The sequence below is a fragment of the Marmota monax genome, unplaced genomic scaffold (genome assembly GCF_021218885.2).
Source record: "Marmota monax isolate L192 unplaced genomic scaffold, Marmota_monax_Labrador192_F-V1.1 WCK01_AAM20220418_F8-fsc00006, whole genome shotgun sequence".
Lineage (NCBI taxonomy): Eukaryota > Metazoa > Chordata > Mammalia > Rodentia > Sciuridae > Marmota > Marmota monax.
In genome coordinates, this window is record NW_026693712.1 from 8,548,532 (window position 1) to 8,574,500 (window position 25,969).

A 25,969-nucleotide genomic window follows, 5' to 3' on the forward strand; every position below is an offset into this window, starting at 1 on the left:
AGACTTCTCAAACTTTCAAATCACTGTCATTTAGTCTACAGCTAATCGAGGATGTCTATTTATTAGGCAACTACTTAAAATGGCCCACTTCAGACATTTTGTTTTAGTGATGAAAAGTAAGTAATACAGTCATAAAGATGTTTCCCAAAAGGAGAGCAATGTAAACACAAACCAAGAGTTTTACCAAGGAGATAGAAAATATTTAAAAGTACCAAATCCAAATCAAAGAGCTGAAGAACTCAAATATTCACCAGAAGGGATCAACAACAGGTGAGAGCAACAGAAGATGGGATTAGGGAACTTGAAGATGGTTCATTGAAAGTCAAAAATCTGAGGGAAAGAAGAAAATAAAATGAAAAAGAAAGAAGGGACTTGTGGAATATCATCAAGAAGAAGAAAAGACGTCTGACTGGAGTTCTAGACTAAGAGACACAGAAAGGGACCAAAAGTATTTTCAAAGAAAAACTTCCTGGTAAGTCTGGGGAGGAAAACTGAAATTGTGGTCTGGAAAACTCAAAGGACACTCAACAGGAGAAATAATCTAATACTCATGATATGAAAATCCAATTTATCTTGAATATGAAGGTTAAAAGAAAAAATATTTAAAACAACTACAGCTCAAATAATGTGTTAAGGAATATAAATTATTTAAACATGTAAAATGTGATGTGGTCATTCTGGTTACTGATGTGGTCAATTAGTCACTTGGCTAGTTGTGGGGGGTAGAGATGCGGAGTCAACACACAGACACTAAGAGCTGGTGAGAAGCTGGCTGGTGACAACAGCAGTCGATGTCCAGCAGCCCATTTATTTTTGGAATGCATACAACTGTTCTAGGGTTTGGGTGAGGCATGCCTGCCAATCATACATAAACAAGATAATATCCATAAGTCAATCATCTTATGCCTAATGTAACCACACTATGAGGAAGCTCTAAATATTGCTGTTGTGGTAGAAAGAAGTCTGGAAGGGTCTTTGTCCCTAGGGAGGGGGCCTTCTTAAGTCAGGGCTTTCATTCCCTGAAGCTCCTGGCTATCAGTTTCCTGGCCTGGTAGTTTGGCATTGCTAACCACAAGTGCTGAAGATGTGGTTTCACTAATGGCTTGCTAGAGTGGAGCACCCCATCCTGCAGGAGTTCCTGTCAGGCCTGAATGAGCATAGATTCTTCAAGCACTCCGAGTTGCTCATAGCTGCTAGCTGTAAACTGAAAGTTATTCCAACAATGTGACATGAAATGGGGGGATAATAAAAGATATGAAGATAATTAACAGGCGCTATGATAAGATGCCTAAAGATAACCACAAAGAAGGGATCCTTGACAGATACACAGAAGATTAAAAGAAAGGATTCAAAGCATATCACTGCAGAAAATCATTAAATAACAAAGGGAGACTGCTAGAAAGGAAACAAGGAATGAAGGACCTATGAATCAGCAGGAAAATGAATTTTCTTTTTTTTTTGGTACTAAGGTTTGAACCCAGGGGTGCTTTACTACTGAGCCACATCCCCAGCCCTTTTTATTTTTATTTTGAGACATATTTGCCAAGTTGCTTAGGCCTTGCTAAATTGCTGAGGCCAGTCTCAAACTTGTAATCCTCCTGCCTCAGCCTCTAGAACAATTTTGTATATGACAGTAGTAAATGCATAGTTATTAATAATTACTTTAAAACATATTAAGTTCTTCAATCAAAACCATACAGTGTCTGAATGAGTATTTTTAAAAGACCCAATATTATGTTCCTTACAAGCGACTTGCTTCACATTGAAAGATATTTTCAGTGTATGGACACTGAAAACAAAGGGAGGAAAAAGAAATTCCACACACATCAAACCAAAAGAGAGCAAAGGTAATTATATTTATATAAGAAAAAGAATGGCTATTAAGTCAAAAGCAGTTAAAACAAACAGGGTCATGATATAATGACAAAATGCTTAATTAATTAAAAAAACAATAATTATAAACATATAGGCATTTAACATCAGAGCACCAAAATATATAAAGAAAATAATAAAATATCTGAAGGAACAAATAGATATCAATACTCTACTTTCAGCAATGGGTAGTTCATCTAGATAGAAAATCAACAAAGAAACACTGAGCTTAAAGAACACTTAGACCAAATGGACCTAACAGACATCCAGAATATTCTCTCTAATAGGCACAGAAACACACTTTCTTCTCAAGTGCATGAAGAACATTCTCCAGGATCATACATTAGATGAGAGAATATATCTTAGGTAATTTAAGAAGAATAGAATCATACCAAGTACCTTCCTGACTACAGTGAAAAGAAACTAGAAATGAAACAGAAGTAAATTTGGAACAGTCAGAAATATGCAAACATTAAGCAATATTTCTGAGCAACAATTGAACCCAAGCAAAAAGATGGGGAAAAGAGTCAAAAAATATATTGAGACTGGCAAAATTGGAAGCACAATATAACTAAGTTTGTGGGATACAACTGTGATAGTAGGAGCAAATGTGACTCCATTTTGTTTTATGACTTCATCATAACAACCCTGCCAAGTAGAAGAGTCATGACTGGGGCAAAATGTTCTTTTCCTTTTGCTATAGAAACCTTTAAGAACACAAAACTACCTAATGGGGTATTGTTTCTGTAACTAGGGTAATGGGGCTATGTTTCTGTAACTGGAGTGACTTGGCTAACTGTGATTGGTTAGGTTTCCCTCCGCTTGACGGCACTGTCCCGCTTCGGTAACCTGGCTTGCTTGCATTGGCTAGACCCCCCCCCCCCCAACATCCCTTTTGCGGTTTTCAGGCTTATAAGGAGTGCCCTTGCAATTGTTCGGGGCTGATCAGGAGAACAGCTTTATGTTCTGGCCAGCCACCACGGTGTGCTTCAATAAAGGCTTGATTCGATTATACGTGAGTGGTCTGGAAGTCAGTTTATGAAACCCTGGGATGAAGCTTTAACTATAACACAACAAAACTGTTATCAAAGGGACATTTATATCAATATCTATGTGTTAAAAAAGAAAGATTCTAAATAAACAACCTAACATCATGCCTCAAAAAGAAAAACAGAAAAATAAGAAACCAAGTCATGAACATAACAAAAGAAAGAAAATAACAAACATTAGAATGACTAAAATAGAAAACAGAGGAATAATACACAAGATCAACAAAATTGAAGTTCACTTTTTGAAAAAATAAGCAACAAAATTTCAGCAAGATTAACAAAGAAAAATACAGACAATGCAAATAAAATTAGAAATAAAAGGAGAGACATTATAATTGATAACACAGTAATACACGGGATCATAAAGGAAGACAATGAGCTATTACATACCAATAAGGTGGATTAAAATTAGAAAATACTTAAGTTTTTATCCAACTGAGTCAAGAGATAAAGACCCTAACAATGAAATATAACAATTTGTAATAATACTGGAGTAGAATATTTCCAGTTTTCTTTTTTATTAATTTTTCTTAATTGACAAATAAGTATATTAATGGATTGACAAATATTGACAACTTATCTTAATTGACAATTATGTATATTAATAGTTTACAATGTAATATTTTAACCTAAAGTCTTTCCAACAAAGAAAAGTCCAGGACTGGATGGATTAATTGCTGAATTTTACCAGACTTTTAAAGAAAATCATATACCAATGCTCCTCAAACTATTCCATAAAATAGAAAGGGAAGGAATTCTTCCAAACTCATTCTACAAAGCTAGTATTAGATGGCTAGCAAAACCAGGTAAGGCCTCCCCCAAAAAAGGAAGAAGAAGAAAGAGGAGGAGGAGGAGGAGGGGGGGGAGGAGGAGGAGGAGGAGGAGGAGGAGAAGGAGGAGGAGGAGGAGGAGGGGAGGAGGAGGAGAAAGAGGAGGAGGAGGAAAGAAAAGAAAGCTAGATATCAATATCCTTGAGGGACACAGATGCAAAATTTCTCAATAAAAATTTGAAAATCAAGTTCAACAGCATATTTAAAAGATCATACTCCATGAACAATTTGATTTCATTCCAGGGTTGCAAAGGTGGCTCCACATATAAAAATCAATAAATGTAATACAGCACATAAATAGAGTCAGTGATAAGGCTGCCACCCAGAGGCCTGCTGCACATGTGCCTGCAGGTTTAATTGCACATGATCACTTCCATCCAGGTCCTAGAGGTTCATTGTCAGGGTGCCTGTGAATTTTGCTCTACCTGAGTCTTCCTGCTGGAAATGCTGGTGGCTGCCATCCTGCTGCTCCTTCACAAGGTCACTCCTCTATGTGTGCACATCCATGGTTGTCTCTTGGCAAGTTGGAATGGTGTTGAGATCTTAGGACTGCAACATAGCTGAGCCTGGTGTATCTGAAGCACAGAGCCATCTGATAGTAAATGGGTCTACATGGGTTGGTCTGGGCCTAGCAGTCCCATGAAAACTTGGAGACTGGGGCATTTTTCCAGGGATTGGAGAAGCACAAGTTGGAGAGGCTGGAGAGTCATGCTATCCCCAGCTCCATGAGTCCCTGATATGCGGATGAATGGATATGACTACATTGGGTCCAAAAGTTGGAAGAGGGTGAGACAGCATCTTGCTATCAGCTCACCTAGCCAGCCAGTTCAGCACCCAATGGATGGGAGCTACCATCAAACTCCAGACAACCCCCACCTATCAGCAGAGAAGGGAAGCTGAGAAACCTTTGGATGCCAAAGGAAACAGTCATTCAATTTTCCATCAACATTCTTTTTTTCCCTAATATCTCTAACATATTTGAAATTAAGTATTTTTTTATGCATCAGTTTATTGAGAACTAGGATATATGAATAGTATTTTATAGTTTTGTTGTGATATATGTATACATATATATGTATATATATGTGATATACATATATATATATATAAACTTTGTATATATTTTTCCTCTCACTTATCTATTTCCCTGGATTCTCTTTCTCTCTTTTCTCCTGCTAACAGCCAATCTTTATCAATTTCTCTTTCACTCTTTCTATAAATTTTTACTTCTATCTTCTGTCCTCCTTCTTCATAAACATCACATTCTACACCATTTCTGTTCTCTCTTTGTCCACCATTTGAAATTTTAAACCCTTTTGCATACCTACTGATATTGTAGACAATAATTGAACACATTATTTCTGTTTATTGCAACAAAATGGTAGATGTCTTAATAGGAGATATAAGGGTTAATGCTGTATATTGTTTATATTGGGTGTTGTTAATATTGATCTCCCCTTATCACCTCCTTTAAGGTGAGGTACTGGAAACATTCAGAGAAATTATACACTAAGGGAAGAACATGTAGTGCCTCAGATCCATATGGCTAGATGGGAAAACACAGAAACAACATGAAAAAACAAGAGAACAAAAGTCCCCAAGCAAAAAGATGTTCCAATAATAGAAGCCATCAACAACAATAGAAAAAATGTCAAAGAAGAAGTTTTTAATGTACATAAGAAAACTTATCTGCAAAGTAAAGAATGGTATAAGGAGGGAAGTCAGAGAGAAAATACAGGAAATGAAAGACCACTACAATAAAGAGGCAGAAATTTAGAAGAAAACAAAAACAAGTAGAAATCCTCAAAATGAAGGAATTAATACACTAAATTAAAAAGTCAATGGAAAGCATCAACAAACTAGACCCTTTGAAACCTCAAGCAATGAAAACAAAATATATAATCTTTTAAAATAATATTGATCTCACAGAGAAGATAGTAAAAATCCATGAACAGAACTTCCCAAAATTGGGGGATAACATAAAAATGCCAAATTTAAGATTTATTGGGATAGATGAAGAAACAGAGATACAAACCAAAGGAATGTACAATCTCTTTTTTTTCAGTTGTATTTGGACATTTATTTATTTATTTTCATCTGGTGCTAAGGATTGAACCTAGTGCCTCGAACGTGCTAGACGAGCGCTCTAACAATGAGCCACAACCACAGTCCTGCACAATATTTTAATGGCATAATATTTAAAAATAAAATCCCAAGCCTAAAGAATGAAATGGAAAATCAAATACAAGAGGCTTACAGGGCCTCAAATCTACAAAATTACAGCAGACCCACATCAAAGCACATTATAATGAGAATGACTAATATAACAATAGAATCATAAAGGCCACTTGAGAAAAAATCAAATTATGTATACAAGAAAATCAATTTGGATCTCAGCTGATTTCTCAACACAGACCCTCAAAGCTAGGAGGTCAAGGAATAAAACTCTGGAAGAAATGGCTACCAGCCAAGAATCTTATATCCAGCAAAATTAAGCTTCAGATTTGAAGAATAAATAAAAAATTTTCATAATAAATAAAATTTAAAATAATCCACAACTACAAAGCCTGCACTGAAGAACATTCTCAACAAAATATTCCATGAGGATAAAATAAAAAAAAAATGTGGACACCAGCAAAGAGAGGAAGTACACTAAAAGAATAGTCAATTTAAGAAAAACTAAGTCAAATTAAAAAAATGAATTAACAAAAATGTCTGGAATACAAATAACATCTCAATAATAACCTTGAATGTTAATGGCCTAACCTCATCAATCAAAAGATGTGGACTGGCAGATCGGATTAAAAACAAGACCCAATAATATGCTGTCTCCAAGAGACTCACCTCACTCTTAGTAAATTCAAAAATAAATGGAGATAATACCCTGCACTCTATCAGATCATAATGGAATGGATTTAGAAATCAACTATAAAATAAAAAATTGATGAAACTCCAACATTTGGAAACTATATAGTACACTATTGAATGATGAATGGAGGGCAGAAGAAATCAAGGATGAAATAAAAAAAATACTTAGAGGTAAATGAGAACACTGATACAACATATCCAGACCTCTAGGACACTATGAAGGCACTTCTAAGAGGAAAGTTCATTGCTCATTCATTATAATGAGCTCATTCATTAAAAGAATAGAAATGACCTAACATTACATCTCAAAGCCCTAGAAAAAGAATAACAAATCAATACCAAAAGCAGTAGAACACAGGAAATAATTAAAATTAGAGCTGAAATCAATGAAATTAAGACAAAAGAAACAATTCAAAAAGCTGATTTTAAAAAAGTTGGTTCCTTAAAAAAAATAAATAAAATTGATAAATCCCTAGCCATGCAAATGAAGAGAAAGAAAATTTGAATTACTAAAATTTGTGATGAAAAATGAAATATCACAACAGATACTACTGAAATGCAGAAGTTAATTAGAAACTATTTTTGAAAATTTATACTCCAAGAATGATTCATATCATTTTGCAGCACAATGGATGGAAATTAAAAGGATATTATGTTAAATGAAATAAGCCAGACACAGAAATACAAATGCTGCATGTTCTCTCTCATATATAGATGCTAAAAAATGTTTATCTGAACACTGGATAGTGATTACTAGAGGTTAGAAAAGGGAAAAGGGAGTGATAATAGAGGGAGGCTGGTTAATGGGTACCTAAACACAATTAGAAGTCATAAATTCTAGTGTTCTACATCATAATGGGATGACTAAAACTCATGATAACCTATTACATATTTTGTGAATAACCAGAAGAGAGGAGCTTGAAGGCTGCAAACACAGTGAAATGATAAAAAATGGGAATGTTAATTGCCCTGATTGGATCCGTATACATTGTAAACATGTATTGAAACATCACATATGTAATGGAGTTATATATTTGTAACTCAATATGTAATTGGGTTACATATTTATGTGCCTCATAAATAATGTAACTATTATACACTAATCAAAATAAATTTTAAAAAATTTGTTTAAGGAAATGGAAGTGCTAACTACCCTGATTTGATCATTACCTATTGTATTCATGTATTGAATTATCATACTCTACACCATAAATATGTACTTTAAAATAATAATTAATAAAGACATTTTTAAAACTAAAAAAACCATAAAATTTATACTACAATAAAATAGAAAATCTTGAAGACATAGACAAATTTCTAGAGACATATGACCTACCCAATCTGAACCAGGAGGACATACAAGATTTAAACAGATTAATTTCAAGCAATGGAATAGAAGATGCCATCAAAAGTCTACCAATCAAGAAAAGCCCAGGACCAGAAAGATTCTCAGCCAAGTTCTTCAAGATATTCAAAGAAGAATTAACACCAATACTCCTCAAATGTTACCTAAAATAGAAAAGGAGAGAAATCAATAAATATAATTTATCACATCAATAGACTTAAAAACAAGAAACATATGATCATCTCAAAACATGCAGTAAAAGCATTTGAAAAAAAAATATTGCACCTCTTCATTTTCATAACACTAGAAATACTCAGGATAGTATGAACATACCTCAACAGTGTAAAAGCTATGTATGCTAAACTCAAGGCCAGCATCATTCTAAATGGATAAAAATGGAAAGCATTCCCTCTAAAAACTGAAACAAGACTAGCATGCCTTCTTTTACCACTTCTATTGAACATCACCCTTGAAACTCTAGTCAGAGCAAGTAGATGGGAGAAAGAAATTAAAAGGATACGAATAGGAAAAGAAGAACTCAAGCTATCACTATTTGCCAATTATATGATTCTATTATTTAGAAGATCCAAAAATCAGGCTAGGGTTGTAGCTCAGTGGTAGAGTGCTCACCTTGAATGTGGAAGGCACTGGGTTCAATCCTCAGCACCACATAAAAAATAAAACAAAGGTATTGTGTCCATCTACAACGAAAAAACATATTTAAAAACAAATCCAAAAATCTTCACCAAAAAACTTCTAGAACTAATAAATGAATTTGACAAAGCAGTAGGACATAAAATCAACACCCATAAATCAAATGCATTGTTTTATATCAGTAATGAATCTACTGCAAGAAAAATTAGGAAAATTACCCTATTCACAAAATAGCCTCAAAAAAATAAAATATTGAGACTCAACTAAAAAAGGAGGTGTAAAACTTCTACAATGAAAACTACAGAACACTAAAGAAAGAAATTAAAGAAGACCTTAGAAGATATAAGTACCTCCCTTGCTCTTGGATAGACAGAATTAATAGGTCAAAATGGCCATACTACCAGAATTGTTATACAGATTTAATGCAATTTCTATTGAAACCACAATGACATTCTTTATAGAAATTAAAAAATCAATCATGAAATTTATTTGGAAAAAATAGAGACTTAGAATAGCCAAAGCAAATCTTAGCAAGAAGAGTAAAGCAGGAAGTATCAAAATACCAGACCTTAACAAAAATGGCATGGTATTGGCACCAAAATAGACACATAGCTCAGTGGTACAGAATAGAAGACACAGAGACAAACCCACATAAATGCAGTTATCTCTTACTAGACAAAGGCACCCAAAACATTCACTAGACAATAGATAGCCTATACAACAAATAATGCTAGCAAAATTGGAAATCCACCTGTAACAAAATGAAATTAAACCTCTAACTCTCATCCTACACAAAACTCAAATTTAGACCAAAAACATAGGAACTAGAACAGAGACCCTGTGGGTAAGAAAAAGTAGGTTCAAATCCTCACCATGTTGGCATAGGATCTGACTTCCTTAACAAGACCCCTAAAATGTAAAAAGTAAAATCAAGAATTAATAAATGGGATGGATTTAAATGAAAAAGCTTCTTTTCAGAAAAGAAAACAATAAGTTGAAGAGAGAGCCTACAGAATGGGAGAAAATCTTTACCACACACACCTCAGAGAGAGCCCTAATCTCTATAGTATATAAAGAACTCAAAAATGTAAATCCAAAACACAAATAACCTAATCAATAAATGGGCTGAGGAACTCAACAGACACTTCACAGAAGAAGAAATATAATTGATGGGCAAATATATGAAAAAATGTTCAACATCTAGCAATTAGACAAATGCAAATCAAAACTACTCAAAGATTTTATCTCATTTTACTCAAAATTGCAATTTATGAAGAATACAAGCAACAATAAATGTTGGTGAGGATGTGGGAGGAAAGCTACCCTCACTCATATATTGCTGGTGGGACTGCAAATCAGTGCAACCATTATGGAAAGCAGTATGGAGATTCCTCAAAAACTTGGAATGGAACCATTATATTCAGCTATCCCACTCATTGGTTTTTACCCAAAGGACTTAAAATCAGCATACTATAATGATGCAGCCAGATCAATGTTTATAGCATCTCAATTCACAATAGCTAAACCATTGAACCAAACTAGATGCCCTTCAGCAGATGAATGGAAAAAGAAAATGTGGCATATATATACACAATGGAATACTACTTAGCCTCAAAGAAGAATGAAATTATGGCATTTGCAGGTAAATGGATGGAGCTGGAGAATATCAGGCTAAGTGAATGACAGCCTAAGCCAATCCCAAAGAACCAAAACTAATTGTTTTCTCTGATATTCAGATACTAATTCATAATAAGGTGAGGGGTGGCTAGGGAAGGATAGAGTTACTTTGGATTAGGTAGAGGGGAGTGAAGGGAAGGGAAGGGGTATGGGGGTAAGAATGATTGTGGAATAAATAAGACATTATTACCCTATGTGCATATATGACTACACAACCGGTGTGATTCTACATCAAGTACAACCAGAAGAATGGCAAATTATACTCCATTTATGTGTGATATGTCAAAGTGCATTCTCCTGTCATGTATAACTAATTAGAACAAATTTTTTAAAATGTATAAGTAAAAAATAGTGTCAGTGATAAAAGTCACATGATAATCTTAATATATGCATTAAAGACCTTTTACAAAATTCAATAATCCATCGTGATAAAAGCCCTGAAGGATTATGTATGGAAAACTCATACCTCAACATAATAATAGCTATCTATGGCAAACCCATAGTCATCACCACAGTGAACAGGAAAAAATTGAAAGCATTTCTTCTAAAATCAGAAACAAGGGGCTGGGGTTGTAGCTCAGTGGTAGAATACTCAGTGAGGCACTGGGTTCAGTCCTCAGACTGCATATAAATAAATACATAAATACAGGTATTTATAATAAATCTAAAAGAAAAAGGTGTGTATACTCTCACCACTCTTATTCTCTAACACAGTACTTGAAATGTTAGTCAATGCTTAAAAGAGAAATACATAAGAAAGTAGGAAGTAAAATTATTCCCATTGGCAGATGATAGAATGCTATACTTAGAAGAGCCTAAAGAGTCCACTAATAGACTCTTGAAACTGATTTTATATCCTGCTACTTCGTATCAGTAAAATACAGTAGCAGGATACAAAATCAACATACAAAAATCAATAACTTTTCCTACAGAAATGACAAACTTGCTGAAATCATTCACACACAGAAAGATAAGTATTGCACATTTTCTTTCAAATGTGGAAACTTGAAAAAAAAAAAGGAAAGAAAAAGAGATGATCTACAAATAGAAGATGGACTATTAGGAAGGAGAAGAGGACCAGTGGGGAGAGAAGGTCATAGGGAGGGTAGATTTCAACCAAGTATAATATATGAATATATGAAACATCACAGTGAAACCCATTGATTAGTACAATTAATATGATTGAATGACTATAATTTTTTAAAATGTATACTGACCTAAACCTCTCTGATTTAGCATGGAGAAAAGCACCCCCTATTAAGAAAAGAGCCACCAGGGGTCCTTAGTGCCACCTGAGAAGGAGCTACTGAGGATTTATTCCCAAATTGGCTTTCATTGTGGGATAATGGAGTATTTCAGGATTTTCTTAGGACAGTCTTGGTGTCCTTGGCGAGTATCTATCTCAAAGAAGCATCTGTTTCATTTATCTCAAGTAGTGGGTGATACAGTTACCTCACAGTGAGAGGTAGCTGGAAGGCTAAGAAATTCCTTCAGGACTCCACAGTTCATGCAGGTCAATTCCCAATCCCTTTTGCTCAGGTCCTGCACATCATGGGACCTTATGATTTTCTTATAGTCTGTGAACATCCTCCCATTCTTTGTCCCACCTGCCAAAGAGATTCATCATCCAAACCAAAGAACAACTGGCAGGCTGTCAGACACTCAGTCACTTCCCATATGCCAAAGGCATTCTGAAGAGAATGTGTGGTTATTTTCTTCTGCAGAGAAGTCACTTTGTCATTAATGATCTTCTCATAGGTGTGGGACATATTTTGAAGAGTTTATGGGGAAGTGCATTTTCAATATGTCTCTAAGCTTTGTGCATTCGTGTGAGAAACATTTGAAGCTGAAGACCAGAAATATGGGAGGGTCACATACCCACCTCTTTTGAAGATTTTCAGAAATATTTTCTCTGATAATCTCCAGTATCTACTTTTTTTTTTTTTTTTTTTAATTTTTTATTGTGGGTTGTTCAAAACATTACAAATTTCTTGACATATCATATTCCACACTTTGATTCTAGTGGGTTATGAACTCCCACCTTCACCCCATACACAGATTGCAGATTCACATCAGTTACACATCCATTGATTTACAAATTGCCATACTAGTGTCTGTTGTGCTCCGCTGCCTTTCCCATCATCCACCCTCCCCCCTCCCCACCTCTCCCCTCCCCTCCCCTCCTCTCTCTCTACCCCCTCCACTGTATAACCCTGAGGGTCTCCTTCCATTACCGTGCAATTTACCTTCTCTCTCCCTTTCCCTCCCACCTCTCATCCCTGTTAAATGTTAATCTTCTTCTCCTGTTCTTCGTCCCTACTCTGTTCTTAGTTACTTTCCTTATATCAAAGAAGACATTTGGCATTTGTTTTTTAGGGATTGGCTAGCTTCACTTAGCATAATCTGCTCTAATGCCATCCATTTCCCTGTAAATTCTATGATTTTGTCATTTTTTAATGCAGAGTAATACTCCATTGTGTATAAATGCCACATTTTTTTTATCCATTCGTCTATTGAAGGGCATCTAGGTTGGTTCCACAGTCTTGCTATTGTGAACTGTGCTGCTATGAACATCGATGTAGCAGTGTCCCTGTAGCATGCTCTTTTTAGGTCTTTAGGGAATAGACCAAGAAGGGGAATAGCTGGGTCAAATGGTGGCTCCATTCCCAGCTTTCCAAGAAATCTCCATACTGCTTTCCAAATTGGCTGCACCAATCTGCAGTCCCACCAGCAATGTACAAGTGTACCCTTTTCCCCACATCCTCGCCAGCACTTGTTGTTGTTTGACTTCCTAATGGCTGCCAATCTTACTGGAGTGAGATGGTATCTTAGGGTGGTTTTGATTTGCATTTCTCTGACAGCTAGAGATGTTGAGCATTTTTTCATGTACTTGTTGATTGACTGTATGTCCTCCTCTGTGAAGTGTCTGTTCAGGTCCTTGGCCCATTTGTTGATTGGGTTGTTTGTTCTCTTATTGTCTAATTTTTTGAGTTCTTTGTATACTCTGGATATTAGGGCTCTATCTGAAGTGTGAGGAGTAAAGATTTGTTCCCAGGATGTAGGCTCCCTATTTACCTCTCTTATTGTTTCTTTTGCTGAGAAAAAACTTCTTAGTTTGAGTAAGTCCCATTTGTTGATTCTAGTTATTAACTTTTGTGCTATGGGTGTCCTATTGAGGAATTTGGAGCCCGACCCCACCGACTGTAGATCGTAGCCAACTTTTTCTTCTATCAGACGGCGCGTCTCTGATTTGATATCAAGTTCCTTGATCCATTTTGAATTCACTTTTGTGCATGGCGAGAGAAAGGGATTCAGTTTCATTTTGTTGCATATGGATTTCCAGTTTTCCCAGCACCATTTGTTGAAGATGCTATCCTTCCTCCATTGCATGCTTTTAGCCCCTTTATCAAATATAAGATAGTTGTAGTTTTGTGGATTGGTTTCTGTGTCCTCTATTCTGTACCATTGGTCCACACGCCTGTTTTGGTACCAGTACCATGCTGTTTTTGTTACTATTGCTCTGTAGTATAGTTTGAAGTCTGGTATCGCTATACCGCCTGATTCACACTTCTTGCTTAGCATTGTTTTTGCTATTCTGGGTCTTTTATTTTTCCATATGAATTTCATGATTGCTTTCTCTATTTCTACAAGAAATGCCATTGGGATTTTGATTGGCATTGCATTAAACCTATAGAGAACTTTTGGTAATATCGCCATTTTGATGATGTTAGTTCTGCCTATCCATGAACAGGGTATATTTTTCCATCTTCTAAGATCTTCTTCTATTTCTCTCTTTAGGGTTCTGTAGTTTTCATTGTATAAGTCTTTCACCTCTTTTGTTAGGTTGATTCCCAAGTATTTTATTTTTTTTGAAGATATTTTGAATGGAGTGGTTGTCCTCATTTCCATTTCAGAGGATTTGTCGCTGATATACAGGAATGCCTTTGATTTATGCGTGTTGATTTTAAATCCTGCCACTTTGCTGAATTCATTTATTAGCTCTAATAGTTTCTTTGTAGAGCCTTTTGGGTCTGCTAGATATAGAATCATACCATCTGCAAATAGTGATAATTTAATTTCTTCTTTTCCTATTTTTATGCCTTTAATTTCTTTCGTCTGTCTAATTGCTCTGGCCAGTGTTTCGAGAACTATGTTGAAGAGAAGTGGAGAGAGAGGGCATCCCTGTCTTGTTCCAGATTTTAGAGGGAATGCCTTCAGTTTTTCTCCATTCAGAATAATGCTAGCCTGAGGCTTAGCATAGATTGCTTTTACAATATTGAGGTATGTTCCTGTTATCCCTAGTTTTTCTAGAGTTTTGAACATAAAGGGATGCTGTACTTTGTCAAATGCTTTTTCCGCATCTATCGAGATGATCATATGGTTCTTATTTTTAAGTCTATTGATGTGGTGAATAACATTTATTGATTTCCGTATATTGAACCAGCCTTGCATCCCAGGGATGAATCCTACTTGATCATGGTGTACAATTTTTTTTATATGTTTTTGTATCCGATTCGCCAGAATTTTATTGAGGATTTTTGCATCTAGGTTCATTAGAGATATTGGTCTGTAGTTTTCTTTCTTTGAAGTGTCTTTGTCTGGTTTAGGTATCAGGGTGATGTTGGCCTCATAGAATGAATTTGGAAGTTCTCCCTCCTTTTCTATTTCCTGAAGTAGCTTGAAAAGTATTGGTATTAGTTCTTCTTTAAAGGTTTTGTAAAATTCTGCTGTATACCCATCGGGACCTGGGCTTTTCTTAGTTGGTAGTCTTTTGATGGTTTCTTCTATCTCCTCAATTGATATTGGTCTGTTTAGGTTTTCTATATCCTCCTGACTCAATCTGGGCAGATCATATGACTTAAGAAATTTATCTATGCCTTCACTATCTTCTAATTTATTGGAGTATAAGGATTCAAAATAGTTTTTGATTATCTTCTGTATTTCTGAAGTGTCTGTTGTGATATTGCCTTTTTCATCCCGTATGCTAGTAATTTGAGTTCTCTCTCTTCTTCTCTTCACTAGCATCGCTAAGGGTCTGTCGATTTTGTTTATTTTTTCAAAGAACCAACTTTTAGTTTTGTCAATTTTTTCAATTGTTTCTTTTGTTTCGATTTCATTAATTTCAGCTCTGATTTTAATTATTTCTTGCCTTCTACTTCTTTTGCTGTTGTTTTGCTCTTCTTTTTCAAGGATTTTGAGATGAAGTATGAGATCATTTATTTGTTGGTTTTTTCTTTTTTTAAGGAATGAACTCCAAGCAATGAATTTTCCTCTTAGAACTGCTTTCAATGTGTCCCATAGATTCCGATATGTTGTGTCTGTGTTTTCATTTATCTCTAAGAATTTTTTAATTTCCTCCTTGATGTCTTCTATAACCCATTGATCATTCAGTAACCTATTGTTCATTCTCCAATTGATGTATGCTTTTTCCTTCCTTCTTTTATCGTTGATTTTCAGTTTCATTCCATTATGATCAGATAAGATGCATGGTAATATCTCTACTCCTTTATATTGTCTAAGAGTTGCCCTGTGACATAATATATGATCTATTTTTGAGAAGGATCCATGTGCTGCTGAGAAAAAAGTGTAACTGCTTGATGTTGGGTGGTATACTCTATATATGTCAATTAGGTCTAGGTTATTAATAGTGTTATTGAGTTCTATAGTTTCCTTATTCAACTTTTGTTTGGAAGATCTGTCCAGTGGCGAGAGAGGTGTGTTGAAGTCTCCCATGATTATGGTGTGGTGGTCTATTAGACTCTTGAACTTGAGAAGAGTTTGTTTGACGAACATAGCTGCACCATTGTTTGGGGCATAAATATTTATGATTGTTATGTCTTGTTGGTGTATGGTTCCCTTAAGCAGTATGTAGTGTCCCTCTTTATCTCTTTTGATTAACTTTGGCTTGAAATCTATTTTATTTGATATGAGTATGGACACGCCTGCTTGTTTCCGAAGTCCATATGAGTGATATGATTTTTCCCAACCTTTCACCTTCAGCCTATGTATGTCTTTTCCTATCAAATGCGTCTCCTGTAGGCAGCATATTGTTGGGTCTTGTTTTGTGATCCATTCTACTAGCCTGTGTCTCTTAATTGGTGAGTTTAAGCCATTAACATTTAGGGTTATTATTGAGATATGGGTTGTTCTTCCAGCCATATTTGTTTATTTCTGTTACTAAACATTGTTTGTTTTCCTCTTTGATTGTTTCCCCCCCCCTTTACTGTCCTACCTCCCACTGTTGGTTTTCATTGTTATTTTCCATTTCCTCTTCCTGTAATACTTTGGCTAGGATGTTTTGAAGAGATGGTTTTCTAGCTGCGAATTCTTTAAACTTTTGTTTATCGTGGAAGGTTTTAATTTCATTCTCCATCCTGAAGCTTAATTTCGCTGGATACACAATTCTTGGTTGGAACCCATTATCTTTCAGTGTTTGAAATATGTTATTCCAGGATCTTCTAGCTTTCAGAGTCTGTGTTGAAAGATCAGCTGTTATCCTGATTGGCTTGCCCCTAAATGTAATCTGCTTCCTTTCTCTTGTAGCTTTTAAAATTCTCTCCTTATTCTGTATGTTGGGCATCTTCATTATAATGTGTCTAGGTGTGGATCTCTTATGATTTTGCACATTCGGCGTCCTGTAGGCTTCTAGGATTTGGGATTCTGTCTCATTCTTCAAGTCTGGGAAGTTTTCTTGTATTATTTCATTGAATAGACTGCTCATTCCTTTGGTTTGGAGCTCTGTACCTTCCTGTATCCCAATGACTCTTAAGTTTGGTCTCTTAATGTTATCCCATATTTCTTGGATGTTCTGCTCATGGTTTCTTAACAGTCTTGCTGAGCTGTCTATGTTCTTTTCCAGTTGAAATACTTTGTCTTCATTGTCTGATGTTCTATCTTCTAAGTGTTCTACTCTGTTGGTAGTATTCTCCATTGAGTTTTTAAGTTGGTTTATTGCTTCCTGCATTTCTAGGATTTCTGATTGCTTGTTTTTTATAACCTCTATCTCCCTGTATAGTTGATCCTTTGCTTCCTGGATTTGTTTGCGTAATTCGTTGTCTAAGTGATCTTTCATTGTCTGATTTTGCTGTTTAATGTCTTCCTTGATACTCCAGATCATCTGAAGCATGTATATCCTGAATTCTTTATCTGACATTCCATCTGCTGCAGCTGTTACCTCTTCTAAAGTTGCGTTGACCTGCATTGCTTGTGGTCCTTTCTTTCCTTGTCTTTTCATACTGCTTGCGTATCTTTCCTGCAGGTGCGGGCGGCGGCTCTGCTCTCTCCTTATTCCAATTGGGGTGTCGTGGCTACCACGCCGGCAGGTCACTGGGCCTGTTCTGGGAGCTGGTGGCGGCTCTGTTCTGCCCCTACTCCAATTGGGGTGACGTGTCTGTCGTACCAGCAGGCCACTGGGCCTGTCCTGCTGGTCGGTCGCAGATCTGCCCACCTTTCGGGCACGAGTGGAGGCTCTGCTTTGCCCCTACTCCAATTGGGGTGTCGTGACTACCCCGCCTGCAGGATGCTGGGTCTGTTCCTGGCAAGGGAGGCGACTCTGCTCTGTCACTACTCCAATTAGGGTGGTGTTTGTACCCCGCCGGCAGGCTCCTGGGCCTGATCCGCCGGTCTGTTGTAGGTCTGCCTACCTTGAAGGCGCTGGCGGCGGATCTGCCCTGCCCCTCCTACCACGCCTGCGGACCCCTGGGCCTGATCTGCAGGTTGATCACTGGTCTGCTCACCCTGCGGGCACGGGTGGCGGTTCCGCTCCACCCCCACTCCAATTGGGGTCACGTGACCACCACACCGGCAGGGCCTGATCCGGGCGTGGGATAAGGATCTGCTCTGCCCCTACTCGAGTTGGGGTGACGTGTGTACCACACTGGCAGGCCACTGGGCCTGACCCGCCAGGCTGTCACAGGTCTGTTTACCTTGCAAGCGCGAAGGGCGGCTCTGCCCTGCCCCTCCTACCACGCCCATGTACTACTGGGTCGTGGGTCTGCCCACCTGGCGGGTGTGGGTGGCGGCTCCGCTCCGCCCCCTCTCCAATTGGGGTCACGCGGTCACCACGCTGGCGAGCCGCTGGGCCTGCTCCGGGGGCTGGCGGCGGCCCGGCTCCTTCCCTCCGGCTCGAGGACAAATTGAGGAGACTCGGGTGACTGAGCCTCACCCCCCTTACCAGAAGACCAACTGCTTATGTCACCGCTGGTATTGATGAAGATCTCTCCTCCACCGCTTTCTGCTGACATCAGATCTCTGCCATGTTGGTATCCTATGCGAATGGCAGCATTTCGTTCCCCTTGCCAGGCAACCCAAGCAATGGGTGAGTCCTGACCTGCCCTCAGCAGGACCCGGACCGAGACACAGTTTCCGCGGGCTCCTAGCCCCGGTCCAGGGAAGTTCCGGGAGCCGGAACTCGGCCGCTCCGTGCTCGGTGTAAGCTCCTATAAGTGTAGGCTCCAAGAAGCAGCCCCCGCGGGCTCAGTTCCGGGAGCCGGAATTCGGCCGCTTAGTGTTTGGTGTATGCTCTGATAGTGGCAGGGTCCAAGAAGCAGCCTCCGCGGGCTCCGCAGCCCTGAGCCAGGGCGGTTCCGGGACGGTTCCGGGAGCCGGGACTCGGCCGCCCCGCGCTCCGTGTTCACTCCGATAAGATCAGATTTTAAGAAGCCCCCAGGCGCTGAACCCTAGCAATCTGTCTGCAAGCCGCAGGCGAATTGCAGCCTGAAATTACCTGTTCTATGGCTGAATGAGCTGCGGTCAGTCAAAAACAGGTGTGGTGACGTCAGTTTACCAACATGGTGGCTGCTGGCCTCCTCTGTGGTCTGACCGGTGTGGAGAACCGAGATGGACCGCTTCCTTCCCCGTCTCGAACCCAGAATTCAGCCCTGAGTGCGGTGCTTGCGCGGCTGGCAGAAACTGCAGGGCTGTAACCCTGCGTCTCTATCCCAGCGCGCGCTGCAGACTCTAGCCGCGGGGCGATTTGCTGAATAAGCAGTGTTACCCTCCGTGCGACAAACCTCTCGCGTTTGAGTCCCCGTAGCCGATCCTCATGCGATGGAAATCCTTCCTCCAGGTTCCGGCGCACCCCACTATTGCTGGAAATTCCTAACAAGATATCCTTTAGCCGTCCTGACTTGTCATACTCCCACACAGTGAAGCAGCACACGGGGGTAATGCACTCCCCTCGCCGCCATCTTCCCTCCTAAAGTCCAGTATCTACTTTTCTGTGAGAACACCCAAGCTGAGGTCTATGTCCAGTTGGGGGTCCAGACAATGCAGAAGTTCTTTCTCATGTCCTCGATGGTTTTGGCAGGTATCACATGATACGTTCTTAATCAGATATTATTCCTGTGCAGTGATGATGAAGAAGTCTTACTGGTTGACCTGCATTTCCACCAGATAGTGTTCCAGGGTTTCAGTGAACGATCCAGTGCCAGGCATTTCCCACAGCACCATATTTGGGGAAAGCACATCTAGGTAGTTTGACCATCCCCCCAGTGGATCAAGGTCCTCCCTGGGATCATGATGACCTATGGTGTGAAGTCCACTGATGAAAGTGGACATATAATTGCCAGAGTCCTCTACTACAGCAAAGTTAACGGGTGTCCTGGACACGATCTCCGGAGACTCCATGGTGGCAAAAACCACCTTCAGCAAATCCCCATCACCTAACATTTTCTCAGTATTCACAGCCTCCACCTTGATTACCCCAGTCCCTGTGGTGTGGCAAACAGGGGTTAAGGATGCAGACGACAGAGGGTGAGGAAACCAATAGGAACGTTGTCCTATTGGTTAGCAGTGGGGTAACCTCCAAAAACAGCAGAGTAAGCGAGTTAGAATGGATACGCTTGGCAAAGCACACAAGAAGCATCAGACTCAGTGTCCCTAACTCAGGATTTTATCTACCTGTGAAGGTCACAGCAAAGACAGTTGGAACAAAAACAAAGCAATGGAAAAGAACTCATTCAAGAAACATGCCCATTCCTTGAGGGGAGGTAGAAAGAATCCTTGAGTAATGCCTTGAGGCTTGGGTCTCCAATAACCAGCCTCTAAAGAAGGCACATGATGGTAAGAGGACTAGAGCAGAAGAATTAACTCAGTCTCAAAAAAAAAAAAATTAAAACTCCTCTCTCATAATATAAGTCTGCTCCTTCATAATTTTCATTACATGACCACAAAACTACCAGGAAAGCAATAGTCACCTAAACATGTCTCTACTCTAGGTGGCACCAAAGAACCTAAAACAGCTGCTTGAAGTTATGGTCAGTCTTGCTTAACATTTAACCTACTTCATCAGGCAGGAGAGCACACATGCAAGGTAATTTTGAAATAATGCACTATATGTGAAGTAATCAGCCTTCTTTTGACCTTCATGAAGCTTCCATCAGATTGTCATATTGGAGGGAAGAAGGACATCTGCACAAACATTCTGTTCTTATTCATGGCAGCAACTAACTAATTGATGATCATTGCATTTCCCAAAACCTGGTCCTTCCCTTTTGCTCATGCAGCTGTATATTTGTGACTGATTAAAAGATGACTCAACCCCTAAAGGGGTCTGGCACGCCTATTTCACACATTCAAATATGAACACATACTTACCCACTCACCATGCTCCAGACACATCAATGCACCCTGCAACAAAAGCTTGGTATGTGCCCTCACCCATCCCCAATCATGTTCCTTCTCACGCCCACACACAGTTGGCATATTCATGTGCACACTCACTTGCACTTCATGCATACATCCATATAGACTCATTCATACTGACACGTTTGCACAATCTAACATACTCAGGTTAACACATGAAAGTTCTGCTACATATGCACTCATTTCATCTTTGTTGCCTACACTCACACATTTGCTCAGTCAGCAAAAGGTTCATTTACTCCTCAGAAACACTCATTCACACACTCGTTCATGGTGACACATGCTCACACAAACTCATGTTTGGTGCAAACATACACACTCACACAGCACACACAGAAGCACTCATGTAGACTAATGTGGTCACTCATCCACATTCATTCATGCTCAGTGTGCATGATGCCCACACACTCTCATATGACACATGCTCACATCCTCACACAAATACAGGTTTTTCCTCCTCCATGCCTGGGACAATGAATTTACCCAGTATTTGGCTTCTATTAGATGTTCCTGTAAACAAAGAATTGGGTCATCTTTGAGATGCAAGGAAATGGATCAGAGGAAATGGATTAGCGATCTGCTGTTCTTTGGACTATGCATGAATCTTCCATTTCTTGGTGTGTCATTGTCTTGAAAAGATTTGTGACCCACAAAATGGCAAGAGTAGCAGCTGCAGGTGGACTTTCCCTGTGTCAGACTTCCTCTGAGACTATAGGAAGCGTCTCAATTGTAACAGTGTTTACTTGGGTTTACAATAACAACTAGTTTCGTTTCATCCAATATTACTTAGATATGTTTTTTTTTTTTTAGTGAATCCACAAAAGTTAACTTTTGGAATGTAAAGGAAAGTGTGTAGGACAGTTGTCAGGTTGGAGTGGAAGTCCCTCAGCAGCCTGGAAGGAGCAGTAGGGCTGGCTTTTATCTCTGTGTCTGCACATAGCCTGTGGGTTGGCTAAGGGGCAGAGCCAAGTGCCCCTCCCCTGCAACATTACTCCTAATATGTGCAAGGGGAGTGCATGAAAGTATAGATGGAGCTCAGGCCCTTGGCTGGGCCATTTTTTCAGCTAAATAGTCCCAGAAAGTATTCCTTCATCTGTCATTAACTGTTTGGCATATTAATGCACATGTGGGCCTTGGCTCTAGCCCACTCATATTCCTCCTATTGCAGAGCACACTCTGCTGGGTACCAGCAATTGTGGGGTATTGATGTGTGTGGAAATCAGTGTAAAGTCCTGTGGTCACCCTTGCATATCCACAGGTTCTTCATTGGTGGATTCAACCAACTGCAGATTAAAAATATTTTTCAAATAAAGGTTATGTTGTTGCTGGCAGGTATTACATGGTCAGACCTTGTCATTATTCCCCAAACAATATAGTGTAACAACTATTCATACAGCATTGACATTGTGCTAGGAATTATAAGTAATCTAAATTTAAAGTATACAGGATGCTGCACATAGGTCATATGCAAATACTATACCACGTTAGGCAAGGGAATTGGGCATTCACAGTGATCTCTAGAACAAATTCCCCACAGATACGAAGGGATGACTTACTTATCCAAACTGTTTCTATGGTTGTGTCTGTGAACCAGCACAGCATGCCCAAACCTGTTTTTCTACCTGTTAACTGCCACTGATCCCTGTAGAGGAGACCCTTAGACCTGCAGACCTAGTCCCAACTTTCTCTCCCTCAATAATTATTAATATAACCTATTATCCCTTGGTGGGGCCTTACCAGCTGCACACTGATGGCACTGAGCTTCAGTTATAGGACCTTCTGTGGTTGTGCCTACCCAGGCCCATGCAACACTTCCAGGCATGGTTTGGTCTGAATCATAGAGATCAGAGTGTGTGCCACATAGTGCCCCTGTGCCTATGGGTTTGTGTTCATGAACCTGCAGGAGCACTGACCTGGAGGTTCAGGGAAGATCACCAGAACATAGCCTGGAGGCAACTGTCCCCAGGCTCTCCCCTTTGAGTATCCTGCCCAAATGTTATTCCTGGTTTCTCTCCTCTAGACAGAGGCTAAGGAGTCCTTGTGAGGAGGAAGAGGCCCTTCTGAAGGAACCCAGGAGCCAAGTTGAACTAGGAGTGGCAGCCATACCCAGAGAGAACTGGACACCATAGGAGCATCCTACTAAGTTCAAGTTCACTGAGTGAGACTTCCAGAAAGGAATGCATTTCATAGAGGAACCAAGTATACATGCACACAAATGGGTAGCATTTGTCACAAAACAATTTGCCTTATATCCACCTCATATTTTCACCTCTTCTACTCCATTCTGTTGCACTTCATAAATGTTCTTTAATGTGTTTATTTGTTTTTTGTTTTTTAATGTTGGACAGAAGCCACTAACCTGATTTCATGAGCCAAGGCATGCAGAATGAAGAACACAGATTAGTGGATTCTACATGCAAGTTTACATATTCTTCATTTCTTGGCCAATTATCCATATGGCCGCCAAAGAGTACTTAAAGTAGGACCTGGGATTAGCACAGTTGTGGAATCTGGGCATCAGATGACTTCATAAATGCAGAACCCATTGTAAACCAAGTCCCAGGGTTTTTGCCATGTTCAATCACTATTATAAAAGGCTGAGGGGGAAAATCAGTATAATAATTTATTCAGAAACAGCATAACAAATTTCCATAGGATCAGTGGGGTATGTGCTGGGCAGGACATTTTCTGAACATGATGAAAACTGCCAGGCCCCTTCTGTTAATACACACACATACACATACACACACACACCCCAAAGTCATCTACAAAGGAAAGATTAAGTGCTCTGTGGTAAGGGCAGGACTCTCCACTGCTACTTTGACACCTAATCTCGGAAAGTCTGTCTCCCAGGTGTTACACATTAGTGATCCTGCCTGGGAAACTGATTGATGTACTATTTAGGCTACATTGCCTGGTGCTGATCCTGATCTCCAGATCACATCTATATGTTGAATATCAAGAGATTCCAACTTAGCATCTGAGGAACATGAGTGGCATAACAAAGAAATGCCCATCAGAAAACTACTAATGCCAGGACCATCCAGGTGGGAGGGGCACTGTCTCCCACTCTCATGAGTTGGTAGAGTTTAGGGCAACAAAATGTCAGAAATGAGATCTGCTCTGAATTGGTCACTGAAATGAAACAAGTTAGATAGAACCTAAAGCTCACTTATGTTGGTTCCTAGGACTTCATCGCTTCAGGTCTTCAGAGGAGCCTGTTTATTTGCCAACTTGTCATCTTATCAGCCCTCTCACTTAAGCTTCTATGGTCCCTCATAGAAGGTCAGCAGTGACACACCCTTCCCAAATCCAGAGGCCATTGGGGCCAGACTGCCATGTAACATGTAAGTGACACTTTTCCTCCTTTTGACAACTGCTCTTCCTCTCCATATCCCAAAGACCCAAAACTGTGGAACCACATAGCAGAAGATGTAGAGGAAGAAAAAGATCCGAAGCTGACTCCTTTTGATCCTTACTGCTAATTTCTCAGTGTGAGGTAGGACCAAGCCTGGCCAAGGTAGATTCTAGTGTGACAAGGGTCTACTCTTTATTTCTTAGGATATGTGATTCCCTGAGTCGGTCGTGGAGAGAGGATGCTCCCTAGATGATATTTCAGCCAACTCTTAGGGAGGGTACATCTTCTGACCACAGCAGTGCTGAGGGTGTAGTGATGAGGAGGAGTCGAGTTGCTTGCAGTGGCTCCAGGCAGATCCCTCAGCTCTGTCTCACTGTGTCCCTAGTGCCCAATGGCAGCTCTCCACAGTCAACAGGAGTGTGGGTGGAACAGAGATCCCAGCCTGACCAGCATTCATGGAGGGAAAAAGGCCCCAGAACTGAGCAGCCAGGAGAAGAGGTTCTTACTGGCATTTGCACTGACACCAGAATCCATCTACCCACGCAGAAAACAACTGCGCTTACTGAGAGCAATCCTCTTCATAGGACTCTGTGCTAGGTGGCCTCTGTGTCATTAAAAGCCCTGGACCTGGCCCAGTTGACTTCTTGCCTTTCATGCTACACTGAGCCATCTAACAGGGTGGCCTGACAAGTGCTCACAGAAACTTTCAGTTTCCTATTCCTTGAAATACCTGCTATGTTGGGAAAAGAAGAAAACATGTCTAATTTCACTTTCCAATCCTATTGACATTTGAGGCTTTCAAGAAAAAGCCAAAGACTTTGTTTATTGTCCAACATCCTCCCACTTTATCATCCCACATCAGGCTTTCTCTTCCACTGACTTTGTTTGCAGAACAATCCCATGTGAGGCTCACTCTGCCACCCCCACCTGAGGAGAGATTGGGAATTCATAAGCTCTGCATTGGGCCTGGGCGCCTTTGCATATTAATCAGCAGTGACGCTTCAGGGCTGTGGGAGTCACATTATGAAAACCTCTGAGGTGCCCTGTGACCCAAGGGCCCCATGCAGGCTTCACTCCCCAGGGCCCCTACAGTTCTTGCCACCACCGACCAGCCCCAGTAGGCCACAGGGTTTTGCCAGCCCTTCTTCCCTCCTTCTTGTGAGAGCAGCCAATATTTGGGATAATGCTGTATGGTGGAGTGGGCTGGCTATCGCAGGAGGGGTTCCTAATGAAAGGATGGTGTCTGACCCCTTCCCTCTCTTGTCTGCATGTACTCTTGTTATTCTACTTGCAGCCAGGAAACATTACAGCAAGAAGGTCCTGGCCACATGTGGACCCCTCAATCTTTGGACTTCCCAGACTCCAGAACTTAAGAAATAAATTCCCATTCTTTATAAATTAAAAAAAAAATTAAAAGTCCTATCCTGTGGGCCCTTTGAGGCAGTGTCAAGGGTGACTGGTCTTTCTTCATGTGGTACCAGTTTAGCTGTTGGCTGCTTAGGGAGTGCTGGGGGTGGGGGTGGAGCTCAACAAGCACCGCATGTGTCTCTTGCTCCTACTGGAGCTCAATTATTTCTCATGAACTTAATTTCTATTGTAAAGCATTCTATCTGTTTCAGGCTTCGCATGATACATTTGAATGACCAGTCTTTGAAAATGAAATTTATTGAAC